Consider the following 13,225-nt stretch of genomic DNA (forward strand, 5'->3'; position numbering starts at 1 on the left):
TTCGAGACTATATTTGAATCGAGAGTGTATTAATATTGGAGAATTAAGAACGATCAATAATAGATTAAGAAAGGATAATTGAGGAATTAATACTCAATTCACGTGAGGACTCGTAAAATTATTATTTTTAAACCCTTAATTTTGGCTCAATTAATTATCTATTTGGATTTTTGCCCGAATATTATTTTCTATCCTTATTAGACCTAAATATATGGTTTTATAGTTTCGTTATATTTTTAAAGTGTCTCGTTTCAAAAAATTATTTTTCTTAGAAGCTTGTTTAGTGAAAAAGTGAAAACGTGTCTGAAAACTTTAGCCAATTAGGAGTACAATAAGCTCAAAAATTTAAGACATATACAATGGTCCTAAAATAGGCAATTTTAGGTTTAAAGATTGAAGTGATAGTTAGTGGTACGATCGTTATAAGAATTTCTCAAAGGTTTCAATTTTATTGCGCCTAAATTAGAAATACGTGTTTGCACGTGCGCGCTTAATTGAGGGACTTTGGACCATTATTTTGGGACAATTAAGAATGAATAATATTTATATGAATGTAAGTGCCCTAGAGGTTTAGTGCACTAGTGCAACAAACGTAAGAGAAATCGAACACAAAACGCGCGCGTAGGGCACTAGTTGTAATTGATTTGACGTATTTAATATATTAGACGTCAAGCGTCTTATGTACGCAAAGGAACCAACAATCTCATTTCATTTCTGCAAAGCTTCATGGCCGGATAGCAGCAGCAAAAGGGACAACCGAAACCTTCAACATTTCTTCTTCCAAAACTCATGCAAATCACCACCAAATCTTCTAAAAATTTAGCACCACTTAGCCTAAGTCTTGGACAACATATTTAGCTGGAAAAGGGAGGAGCTTTCACGGTTCTTCAAGCTTCAAAGGGGCCGAAACTTCTGTCCTAACCAGCCATCAAAGTAGATAGTAATCAATCACCTTAAACTTGTCTTTTGGAGTTTGATTTATGCATTTGAGCTAGAATCGTCACTTTACTAGCTTGTATTGTTGGGAAAATTGTTAAACGTGGGCTCTATGAACTCCCACTTTGGTTTGATGGCTGTGATGATGTTTGATGATGGTTTTGTTGCTAAATTAGAGCTTAAGGAAGTAGATTAAAGGTGCTTTGTTACCAGAAACGTTATTGAACTCTTGAAACAAAAAGTTCCCATTTTACCCCTGCTCTGTTCGGTCATTTTAATGCAGAAACTGAGGATTTAATGGCCTGATTATGTTGTTTACATGTTGTAGCAGTTGTGTACAAATTTTCGTTGAAAAATATTGAGTTTTGGTGGGTCAAACGAATTTATTTCCAAAGCTAGTAATCTGGGAAAACGGTTGCCGTCGTAACCAGACCAGTGTTCGTGTTTCGTCCATAACTCCGTACTCCGATGTCGAAATCAAGTGCCGTTAGAGGCATTTGAAACTTGACGTTCCCATGTTTCCAACGGTGTATAGTGCACATTCTGGTTTCATGTGTGTGAGCCACACCATTCATCTGAAGTCGCCTGTCCTGTTTCTCCGTTCTGCCGAAATGATTTGATGATGCTGCAAGTTTAGGCTTAATTTCGAACCAGTTGCATGCTGAAACTTGAAATGATTTCTTCTGTGTAATTTTAGCCCTATGAATGTATTTTCTAACACTATCAACCATTCCTAATTCCGAGTTAAATTGAGGGAGTTATGATCAAAATACGGCGACTGCCTCGTTTTTGAAACCTTAGATTTGGACAGATTGCCTTAAGGATTTTTCCAAACTTTGGTTGATTGATTAACCACCTTTCCGAGGGTATTTTTCCATGAAATTTTATAGAGAGATACCCTTCATATGGGAGTATTATACTGCAAAATTTGGTGTCAATTCAAGTCCGTTTCGACACTTAACAAAAGGTCCAAAGTCGGAACCAAATCTGGAAATTTGTTAACAGTCTTGAAATTTACCCAACTTTGAGCTACCATATCTTTGTGCTCGAAACTCCAATTCTCGATCCGCTTGTTCTGACCCAAACCTTACTTGCACCTCTAATTGAGCTACAAATTTCAAGGGCCGATTTGCAACGAGTGAATTCTGCTGAATTTTCAAAGTTAGCGAAAAACCAACCCCGGCTCAATCCTGGGTGATTTGGAACAGCAACTTTAAACTCATTTTTGAACACCTTCCACTTAGATTCATGGAAAAGTGTCTTCTAAGAACTTTTAGTACTTTGGAAAAGGTTTCCAACGGTACCAAGTTTTCCAATTTTTGACATGTGGAATCTGAGATACGATTTTTTCAAAATATCATATCAAAACTGAAATTTTCTAAATTTCAAGGAAATGGAGTTTTTCAAGTATTCCTTATTCCTTCGATAATACTTGAACGTTTATGCTTGATTTCCAAGATAACAAAACTCGATTGCTCTTGTACATTAAGAAACTCCACTTGAACCTCGATTTACTAGTAATTGAGGTTCATTTTCATGAAATTTCCCCAGATTGTACTAGTGCACAATCTTCCTTGATAATTGGGATGTGTGAATGATAATTCACTATTAAATGCTCAGGCGCTCAAGAGGACCTTCCAGAGGATCTCACGGGAGACGCCTAAACCATCATTTGAACTTGCTACTTGAATCACTGTGAGTGTCAAGTGCATGAACTTGTTGTTAAGTGGTTATCTGTTTCTTATCCGTTATGTAAATTTGAAATTTTGAGACGAGGGTGTACTTTATCGCACTCGTTCTCTTTCAAATGAAATTATATTCGAATTTTGCTATGTGAATTCGTATCCAACTTGTACATGGTAATGTGGATGTGATTTGTACTTGTGATTCGTATATGTGATCCGTATTTGTGATTCCTATTTGGAATCGTCGATTTGAGCGTTGCTCATCGACTTATATTCGTATTTGTATTCATATTCGGGGGACACCCAAAACTCGTTGGCTAACTTTGCGAATCGAGCCAGCATGGGCTTGGTCGATAAGCTTAGCAAACCATGAGATATTCGTAGAGCATGATCTATTGGAGAGATCTTGCTCGGCATTACTCGTGCAGTATTGCCATGATATACTCGAGTATTATCAAAAACTTTGATGAGCGGGCCCGGTAAGGGGGTGTAACGGTGACGGGATTCGAAGAAAAGTGGTGTATCTACGGATTTGATACTTATGTGGTTGACGGAGTGTCAACGTGAGATGTGATCAAGACTTCGACTCGACTACGTGGAATTTAGCTCCTGAGAGCTACAGTATCCTTGAATTGTTTCTGTTTATTTTTCCTATTCGAAATGTGAATTATTCGAATTTGATAGCCTTACCTACAATGTAATTGTTGTCGCTACTTGGATTATGTGTTTGCATGTGTGTTTTCTTGGTCTCACTGAGTATTGGCTCATCCTATTAGTTTGTTTTCCTTAACAGGTTGGATTGGAAGATTTTGGTAAAGCCGACTAGATTATACTTTTGATTGGAATCGGGGTTGTAAATGTGTAGTCGACTTTTAATGGTTGCATTTTGGAACTTGATGTATCTTTTGTGAACATGATGTAAGATTTAAATATGTAGTTAAGGAAGCGACTTTTCTTTATTTTGACTCGTAGTATTTGGTATGTATCGTTAAGTTCGATTTGATTTGTCTTGAGTCCTGGCGAGAGCTAGGCAGGCGTCCCGCGGATACCCTTGGGTTCGCCCTTGGGAGAAGTGGGGGCCGTCACAAATTTGATATTGAGATGGTTAACTCCAAGTAAGATAGAATTAAGGTTATGTGTGTTAGACAAGAAAGAGCCTTCACTAGATTTTGGAATATGAAGTACTTAGTTAAAGAAGTAGAATAAATTCCTATAAAGAAGGAAATGTAAGGGGATACAAGCTATCCACAAACTTTGTTGGCCTATTCTAAGAATGAGGATGCTTTTAGTGATAATTAACAATGTTAGAAACAAGCTACTAGCTGCTACCATGCTTACATTATAAAAAAATGTAATGGAATCACATGCACAACTGAAGTTTAGAACTTAAAAGTGAGTATAATAGAAAAGATACCAAATTTATATTTAAGGAGCCTCTATACACTTGTGAATAAGATAATTGTTGGCATTTGCATCCATTTATGAATGGTCGGTATAATATTAAATAGTGAAGAAGCACTTATGGACTAATTAACAATTTCTACTTACTAACTAAAAGGAAGTTACTCTTGTGCACTTTAGTGATAATTAACAAGGTTAGAAACAAGCTACTAGCTACTGCCATGCTTACATTGTGAGAAAATCTAATGGTAAGTATAGCAAAAGAGATATCAAGTTTATCTTTAAAAGCCTTTATAAACTTGTGAATAAGACAATTTTTGGGACTTAGAATTACTTACAAATAGTCGGTACAATACTAAATTGTGAAGAAGTAGCTATGGATTAATTAACAATTTCTACCTACTAATTAAAAGGAAGTTACTCTTCTTCACTGATGTTAGAGACAACAATAATCTTAGGGTAACTAGTAGACTTGTTTCCATGGCTACAGTGCATAATTGCTATCAAGATTGAACTATTAGTTAAAGGATTTGGTTTGAGATCCTAAAATTTGCTGACATTCTTGAGGATGAGGATAGTCTAAGGGGGTGGATTGTCATACTAGTAATTATAGTATATTTTTAGGAATGGACGAGTGATAGAATTTTATTGGTTTAGATATTGTGTCCATGGATGAGTTACAATAGTTATTTAACCAAATTCAGCTATAAAACACGGAATTCTTTCTCATTTCTAGCATCTAAAAATATTTTAATAAATTGAATGAGTAAAAGCTGCACTTATGAGTTTCTTTCTTCTTCCGTTTCCTTTTGTATTTTCTTACCTCTCGAACAATTCCTCTCTTAATTCTACCATTTCCATCCTTTATACTTTCCAAATCCTGAACTTATTATTCATGAGATATTGATATTAATTGTTGCTCAATTACTTTGTTATTATATAGAAATATTTTCTACAGCAAATTAATATGAGTTTTAATTCAACTCTATAGCATTTATCATAATAACCTTATTAGCAACAGAGCTTTAACTGGATGTCATCATTTGGTAGAGTATTTATTAGTTAGTTAGAAGTTTTGAAAAGTGACATATGGGGAAATTGGATTAGACTATCGTTAGAGTTAGTAATGTGCCTATTGTAACTCTATTCTTCTTTATAAGACTTGTATGACTCATTATTCATTATTATGATTATTAATTTGTTTTCGCTTTAATAGACCAATTCAGCTCATTTGATCAATTCCTTTCTCCTTGTGATGCGAATGAGCAAGCTACCTATGGTGTGCAAGTAGACTCTGTGAAGGTCCCTCAAGGACCCGTGACATGTGCACGAGCTAAGAGATTTAAAAAGTCAGTTCAAACCTTAGTTCATGCCATTCAAGTTCAAGAGAAACTGTGCATTGAAGGAATCGACATGGAGGATCCTTGCAAGACTACCAAAATAGTACTTATAATTGAAGGAGCAAGTGATCAAGCTCCAAATGGTGGGTTGGGCCACCATTAAGTAGCTCTTGTTGAGTGTAGTTCGGCCATGTGGGCCTTAGGTCCAATAGTACTTTAATTAGTCATTAAGTTAGTTAATTAGTAGGTTAGATTTCGGACAAGAGAAGGAAATGGGTTGGCCAAATTTTCTTAATGTTTTCCAAGCTTTATTAGGGTTTAGTCAAGGCTATAAGTAGCCTTAAGTGATGTTTTATATTGAGTTTTGCGACATTAATACAAAAATTTCAGAATTTCGTCTTTCATTGAGGCAAATTCCTTTAACTTGTGAAAGCTAAGTTGAACAACCTAGAGTTGATCCTACGTGTTTCTTGACTTATCAATCAAGTACACACATTTGATTGTGGCATCTTCTACCATTGAATTCAAGCTTGAGTGGTCCAAGTTTGGAGGTCGAGTCCATCAAATCGCAACGTGTCCTCTAAGGTCTCATATTAGCTTCCGCGCGTCATCTTCTTGAATCCTGTGGATCAAGGAATCACATCATCTGGTAATCAGAGCGGGTTAGAGGTATCACGTATATCCCTTTTAATTATTTTTGAGTATGTTTTTATCCTCCATATTCGTAGCTACATGTTAGGGTTTTTGTCCAAGTCCGAAATCTGTTCTTGTTTGTCTTCGTGTCGTGTTTGTTGTCGTAGTTGCTATCCGTGTCTTTAATCTTGTTTACACAAAAATTCTGTCCAAAATTCTGTTTGGTGTCAGTTATTTGTGTTTGTCCAGCAAGAGAAATGAAAAAAAAAAAGAAACAATTGCGGCAGCTAGGGTTTCTTGTCGCACCTTGCGTTAGTTTGTCCTTGTGTAGTAATCTGTCCAAATTTTCTTTTGTTACTTATTGCTAGTTTTTGTCTTGTTCATGGTCTAATTCTGGTGGGAGTCTTGTGACGTTTGGGGTTACAAAACAACCCAGGAAAAAAAATATAAAAAAAAACAAGGTGTTACTTACTTTGTTGTGTCGTGAATCATTGCTGGAATATGTTTCTTTGATGGCTACCGAACCTGTTTTGCTTTTGAATCTTGAGTTTTTGTGTTGTTTCTTGCAAATCTTGGATACCAAAATATAATTTGGAAAGTTCTTGAGCTTCTTGATCAAAATCTTGAAGTTCTTGGATCCACCAAATCTGATTTGGTAATTCTTGATTACACAATCAAGGATTTCTTGATACTTGAAAGAACCTTCAATATTGTCTTGCAAATCTTGAACTTGGATCCGAATACAATGAGTTCTTGGGGCTGGAATTACATCTTGAAAGAATCTGTTTGAGCCCAAAAAAAAAAAAGAAGAAAGAAACAAGGGAAAGAAAGAAACGAAAAAGAGAAAAAAAAGGAAAGAAAAGAAAAGGCAATCAGCTCTAGTAAGAATTCCAGGTTTCCAAAAATTGCTCAACTTCCAAGTTTCCAAATCTGGTTCAACTCCAAGAATCTGAATTCTGACCAATTTGGGACTTCTAAATCTACCCATATCAGCCCAAACAACTTTCCTAAAACCTTGTTTCCTAAAAGACAGCCACCACCTATTACCCAATTGTTTCCAAAATCGGTTGCAACCATAAGTGCAAACCGAATTGATTAATCTGCTAAGGGTGATAACCGCACCAATTGAGCACCCTAAAACCCCAAAACACCCCAAATTTCTGACCAAACATCCGAGAAATAGCAGCTCAACAAATTCCAGAAATTTTGGGTTGTCGGGTAGAGTACTTCTAGGGTTTTCAAAATTTCAGTCTTGAAGTCATTTATCTTGCTTTCTTTTTCAGTCTTAATATGAGTTTTAGGTCACGTCTAAGTTTTCATTCACCTCCATTCATTGCTACTATCTTGTATCACTTGTTGACTAGTCAAGAACGAACCTTGCGGTGACGCCTAACTTGTTTAACCCAAGCAACTAGCAAGCCTAAGGAATTGTTTGGTGAGATTATTAGAGAGTGATACACTTGAGTGAGATACGAGTGTGAGTGACCTATACTTTGTACCAAAAAAAAAAGGAAAAGAGAGGTAGTTGTTTTATTTGTTTTGCAGGGTTACCTAAGCATGTCTAGTGGAGTTGGTGACCAAACAATGGACTTTAAACTACACATGGAGGCAATAAGGGAAGAATTCAAGCAAAGTTTGGATGAAGCTTTCGAGCCTCTTCATAGATGCCTTGACCGAATGGTGAATGAGGATGTCAAGAGGAGGGGTTCTCCACAATTTCACCCCCACGTCCAATCTACCTCTTCAAAGTCAGTATATTCAAGGCGAAGGGAGGAGGTTCATTCGACAACAAAGCATGCAAATACATTATCCATAGATGAAGGAGTTAGTAGAGTGTGGGAGACATATCAACAACTCCTCCAACAAAAGCTTGAAAAAGAGCGAGTTGAGTATGGTGGTGAGAGTACACTTGAGGCAATAGTTGAGGAAAGTGTCAAAGAGAGAGAGAATGAATATTTAAAAGAGTTGAGTGTGAAAAATTTCTTGCATAGTTCAGCCATAATGGAAAAACAAGAGAGAAAGCAAACATCTACTGCAAAATTTAAGGATGTGAAGAGAACTTCTTATTGTACTAACCATCTTAACTTTGCATTGTCTAGTGTTTCTTGTTTTGTGTAGGTTAAGCAAAGTGCAATTACCTTGATTTTAAAATGTTACATTCCTACATCCTTTAGAGAATTGAAGAGCTTTCATGGAGTTTGTGCTTTAAGTGTGGAATTTCTTTGTTATCAACAAGTGACCAATTTCTCACCTAGAGTTGATCTGTTTGTTGGTGATCTGAATGTAGTTTCAAAAGGAGTACCTACACTTGAGTCTTATTCTATAGTTTCTTATCATTCATCTAGTGATACTTCATTATTTCTTTATGAATTTTCTGAAGTTTTTAAAGCTGAGTCACTTGTTTCTTTTGAAGGATTCATGGTTGTTCAAGTGCTACCAACTTTCAAGAATAAAGTGGTGAAGGGAGTAAAAGCTGTTCAATTTCAAAATTCACCATTACTTCATGAAATTGCCTTCCTTATTGTTCCAAATTCTGGTCCTTTACATGATGAAACTTGTTCATTATTTGCAGATTATAAAGCTGTCCGGGTACTTCTAATGTTTCCTCAAGAAAAGCCCTCGAATCCGAAGCAAACTATAGTACCTATTGCTGCCAATTTTGAGGACTTTTCATCAATATTAGTTTGTGAATTTTCAAGCATAATTCTGTCTCTTAAAGCTGGTTGCCAATTGTTTCTTGTATCTACTTCGAATTGTGCTAACCCGTGTGCTTCATGTGATGGGGACTTCAAGCCTTTGCTACCGTACATATTGGGAGATGTGAACACATGTGTTGAGCATTCAAATGTTGTTTTTAACTTCTTGATTCATGCTTCTAAGGAAGTGCAACACGTTGCTTCAGCTTTATACGTGCAAGAAGTACCCTATCACCAACATCTAGTGATGAATTTTGTCACTTTGCACAATCAGATTCGAGATTTTCCTAAGCTGATTGAGAGTCATCATGAAAATCCCTATCTAGTGCATGTGAAACATAAGTTGTCAAGTAGTATTAACCCTACATATACTAATTGTGTGATTTGTTCTGTAGGTTTGAATTTGACATGTAATGACCAAGGGTTGATGAGAGGGTTTTGGAGTGCTACATGGAATTTTCACAAGCTTTATACAAGGTGTTTCTTGTCTTGGAGAATGTCCTTGTTCAAGAGCATCATGAGATTGTCCAAGCGACATATGACATGGCTGGTGCTCATTCATCTAGTTTCCACATTGCTATCCTATAAGCGCACCACCATGGAGTTCCATTTTTTCCCCAAGATTTGAGGACAAATTCTTTTCAGGAGGAGGGGAATGATGCGAATGAGCAAGCTGCCTATGGTGTGCAAGTAGACCCTACGAAGGTCCCTCAAGGACCCGTGACACGTGCATGAGTTAAGAGGTTCAAAGATTCACTTCAAGGGTTAGTTCATGCTGTTCAAACTCAAGAGAAATCGTGTATTGAAGGAATGGACATAGAGGATCATTGCAAGACTACCAAGATAGTACTTACAATTGAAGGAGCAAGTAATCAAGCTCCAAATGGTGGGTTGGGCCACTGTGAGGACTTATGTTTTTATTCTTAAAATAAGTTTTTTATAATTATTTAATCTAGTATTAGTTAATTATATTATCGTTACATGAATCGCTTTTAAAATTTGCTTTGTCGCGCGCAAATCGAAAGTTCACGTATTTCGTGTCAAAACGGTTAAGTAAAAATTTAAGAAACTTATACTAGATTACTAAGAGTGAATAATTATAGTGTTAAAGGATTACATTTGAGGATTAGTGCACAAGTGAAACAAACAAGAGAGAAAAGTGATAATACGAGACACTATTTACACACTATTGCGAGTTGACTTTTTCACTTTGAACTTGGCTTCCTTAACACATTTCATCCACCAACCATCACAACACACAAAACCGGCTAATTACTCAGAATATGGTCGAGAAAAAAAATTCGGACATCTACCGCTCTGACAATGTTCTGTTGCAAATCTATGGGTACTAGGCTGTGTCAGCCCGGCACCCAAAAGTCATTAGAATTTTTTTTTTAAAGTTGTGTCAGCCCGGCAGCCCGACAACTTCTGCAAAAAAAGCTAGCAACCAGTCTAATTTTTTTTAAAAAAAAATTTTGCAAACTCTCGGTGGAAAGTTCACTTTTCTGCGCATAAGAATCAGAAGCAATGCAAGGAGGCCAACTCTACTATATGGAGACGCACGAAGAAGTATATTCGGGCACCGGAGAAAGCGAATTATACATTGTTGATTTTGATCCCTATCTTTTGATGTTTATAAAACAAATGGATGATACTAATATTTTTTTGAGATATACTTTCAGTTTTGAAGTTATTTGATTCCATGAACAAGTGCAATTGAAAGGGGACAAAGTATGCTGAAGCTGTCGGACGCTCAAGAAGTCAGGATCGGACGTCCGATAATCGTTGCGTCACTTCGGACGCAGAAAACCAACCTACCGGAAGTCCGAAAGAATTGAGAAAAATTTCTCAAACTCACTGCCTGCTGTCGGACGCATAAAATAGGGCTATCGGACGTCCGACACTACCAACGGCTAGTTGACTGTTCAGCTACTTTCTATCCGTTGGAAGCATTAATGAGGCACTCTCTTGGTCCTATATAAATAGTGATTGGTCAGACACTTCAAACAATTTTGGCACACTGAAGATACAAAAGATCTAGAGAGATTTTAGTGAGAAAATACTCTTCAAAGAAGATTTGTAATCTTAGTGGTGTGAGGTTCATTGTAAGTTTTTCATTTGTGAGTGAATACTTCATGAGTGTAGCTCTGTGAGGGTTATCCTGAGAGATAGTAAAACATCCTGACTTGACCGAGTGGAGTTCGGGACAAGGAGGAGGTGGACTTTCCTTTGTACACATGAGTGATTGTAATTCATCAACTTGAAGAAACTTGGTTAAATTAATCTACAAGCTCAAGAGGAGCTGTGTAGTTAATTGGTTTGCAATTCCTTCCTTTTTATTTACTTACTGTTACGTTTGTGATCTTTGCATTGTTTGTCTCTTGGTTGTTTTCGATCCTTACAATTGGTATCAGAGTTTGGTCTCCTAGAGATTAAACTCAATCAGCTTGGGAGTAAAAATGACAACCAATAATGCTATGTTTTTTGAAGGACATTTTGTGATTAGACCACCTATGTTTAATGGGTAAAATTATGTGAGTTGGAAAGAAAGAATGATTATTTTTTTGCAATCTATTGATATTGAATTGTGGTTTATTATTAGTGAAGGTCCATATGATGCCTCTCTTATAGATGAAAATACTCATAGATCTAGACCAAAAACAAGAAGTGAACTGACTGCTATAGATAGAACTCATCTCACCTTAAATGCAAAAGCCATGAATGTGTTATTTTGTACTTTAGACTCAAATGAATCTATTAGAATCAAGGGTTGCAAGTCAGCTAAAGAAATTTGGGACAAATTGAAAGAAATTCATGAAGGTAGTGAGAATGTGAGAGAACAAAAAAAGTCTATTCTGGTTACCAAGTATGAATTGTTCAAGATGCAACCTCATGAAAATATTGATGAGATGTATTGTAGATTCAATGATCTCATTAAGGATTTGGAGGTGCTGAAAAAAGAATACTCTCTAAGTGAGAAAAACAGAAAAATTCTGAACGCTTTATCGAAGGATTGGGAGAGTAAAGTGACTACCATTGAGGAAGCTAAAAATCTGAATACCTTACCCATTGAATCTCTTATTAACTCTCTAACTTTTTATGAGTTGAAACTCAAGTTCAAGGTGCAGGAGGAAGAAAATACAAAGGTGAGAAAGAATATTGCTCTAAAAGCCTCACAAGACGAAAATGATACAGCCTCCTTAAATGGAGATGATATGGAAGGTGATGATAGTGATATTGCACTCATCACACGAGGTTTCAAAAGAATACTCAACAAGAGGAAATTCAGAAAAAGTAGACCTAGCAATTCATTCCCAAATCAGTTCAACAATTTGAAAAACAAAGGGAAGCTAGAGTTTAACAAAAAGCAAACTGATAAGTGCTTTGAATGCGGCCAACCTGGACATTACGCAAGTGAGTGCCCAATGATGAAAAAGAAAGAAGGAAGAAAATCAAGATTTAACAACTTTCAATTCACATGGAATGAATGCAACTCCGATGGTGAAATTGAAGAGGAAGAAGAATCTGCTCAATTGGCCTTCATGGCCATTGGAGATGATGAGGTAATATCTTGTAACTCTCAATTTGAAAATGATGATGAAACTGATGATGATCTTGAATCTTTCGTTATAAAATTACATGATAGTTTGAAAAAATCCTATACTAGAAACAAGGAGTTAAAACAGAAAATTAGTTTTTTGTTCCGAAATAATGCAAATCTTTTTCAACAAAATAAAAAGTTTAAACACAAGAAACAAGTCTGTTTTCAAAAGAATATGTTGAATTCTAATTCCAACGAATTTGCTATCCATAGGAAAAAATAAGTCAGATTTATTAAACCCGTTCATGTGAATAATTCTTTGGTTATGTGTAATTTCTGTTATCAAAAAGGTCACATGAAAAGTGATTGTTATGTAAGAAAAAATATAAAAAAAGGCATGAAATGCATGTGGATAGTTAGACATGATGCTAAGTCTAACAAGTAGGAGATTTTGTTAATCATTGCAGTGATTCTTATTCATAATGTTTTTTTTTTATATTTCTGATATTTTGATCTGAGTTTTTGAATTTTACTGAATCTGTATGATATCAAAAGGGAAAGAAAAGAACAATTCTGATCTAAAGATGGTTTGCTTTGTCAAAACTCTCTGTCATATGTTGATACTTCTTTTGATATCAAATTCTCTGTGATATGTTGGTGATTGCTGTCATTTTTCTGTTTTTATACTCTGTTATTGTTGCTGGATTATGATAGTTGATTTTTTATTCTCATTTTATGATGACAAAAAGGGGGAGAGATGGATGCTATGTGTAAGGGGGAATTTTTCTGAAATTATAAGTTTTGGATGCGATGATTGAGGGGGAGCTTATACTTATTTTTGTTTCTTTCCATCCATTGTTTTGTCATCATCAAAAAGGGGGAGAATGTTGATCTTGATCCCAATTTTTTGATATTTACAAAACAAATGGATGATACTAATATTTCTTCAAGATATACTTTCAGTTTTGAAGTTATTTGATTCCATGAACAAGT

At 35.8% G+C, this 13,225-nt stretch overlaps 1 long non-coding RNA gene across 1 annotated transcript; it reads left to right on the top strand.

Annotated features, from left to right (window-relative positions):
• Positions 1-701: 701 nt before the first annotated feature.
• On the top strand, positions 702-3,562 carry LOC140006216 (uncharacterized). The gene is made up of 2 exons (XR_011813853.1): positions 702-933; positions 3,415-3,562. It is a non-coding gene; the product is annotated as an uncharacterized lncRNA (long non-coding RNA).
• The last annotated feature ends 9,663 nt before the right edge of the window (positions 3,563-13,225 follow it).

Source organism: Coffea arabica, chromosome 1c (genome assembly GCF_036785885.1).
Source record: "Coffea arabica cultivar ET-39 chromosome 1c, Coffea Arabica ET-39 HiFi, whole genome shotgun sequence".
Classification (NCBI taxonomy): domain Eukaryota; kingdom Viridiplantae; phylum Streptophyta; class Magnoliopsida; order Gentianales; family Rubiaceae; genus Coffea; species Coffea arabica.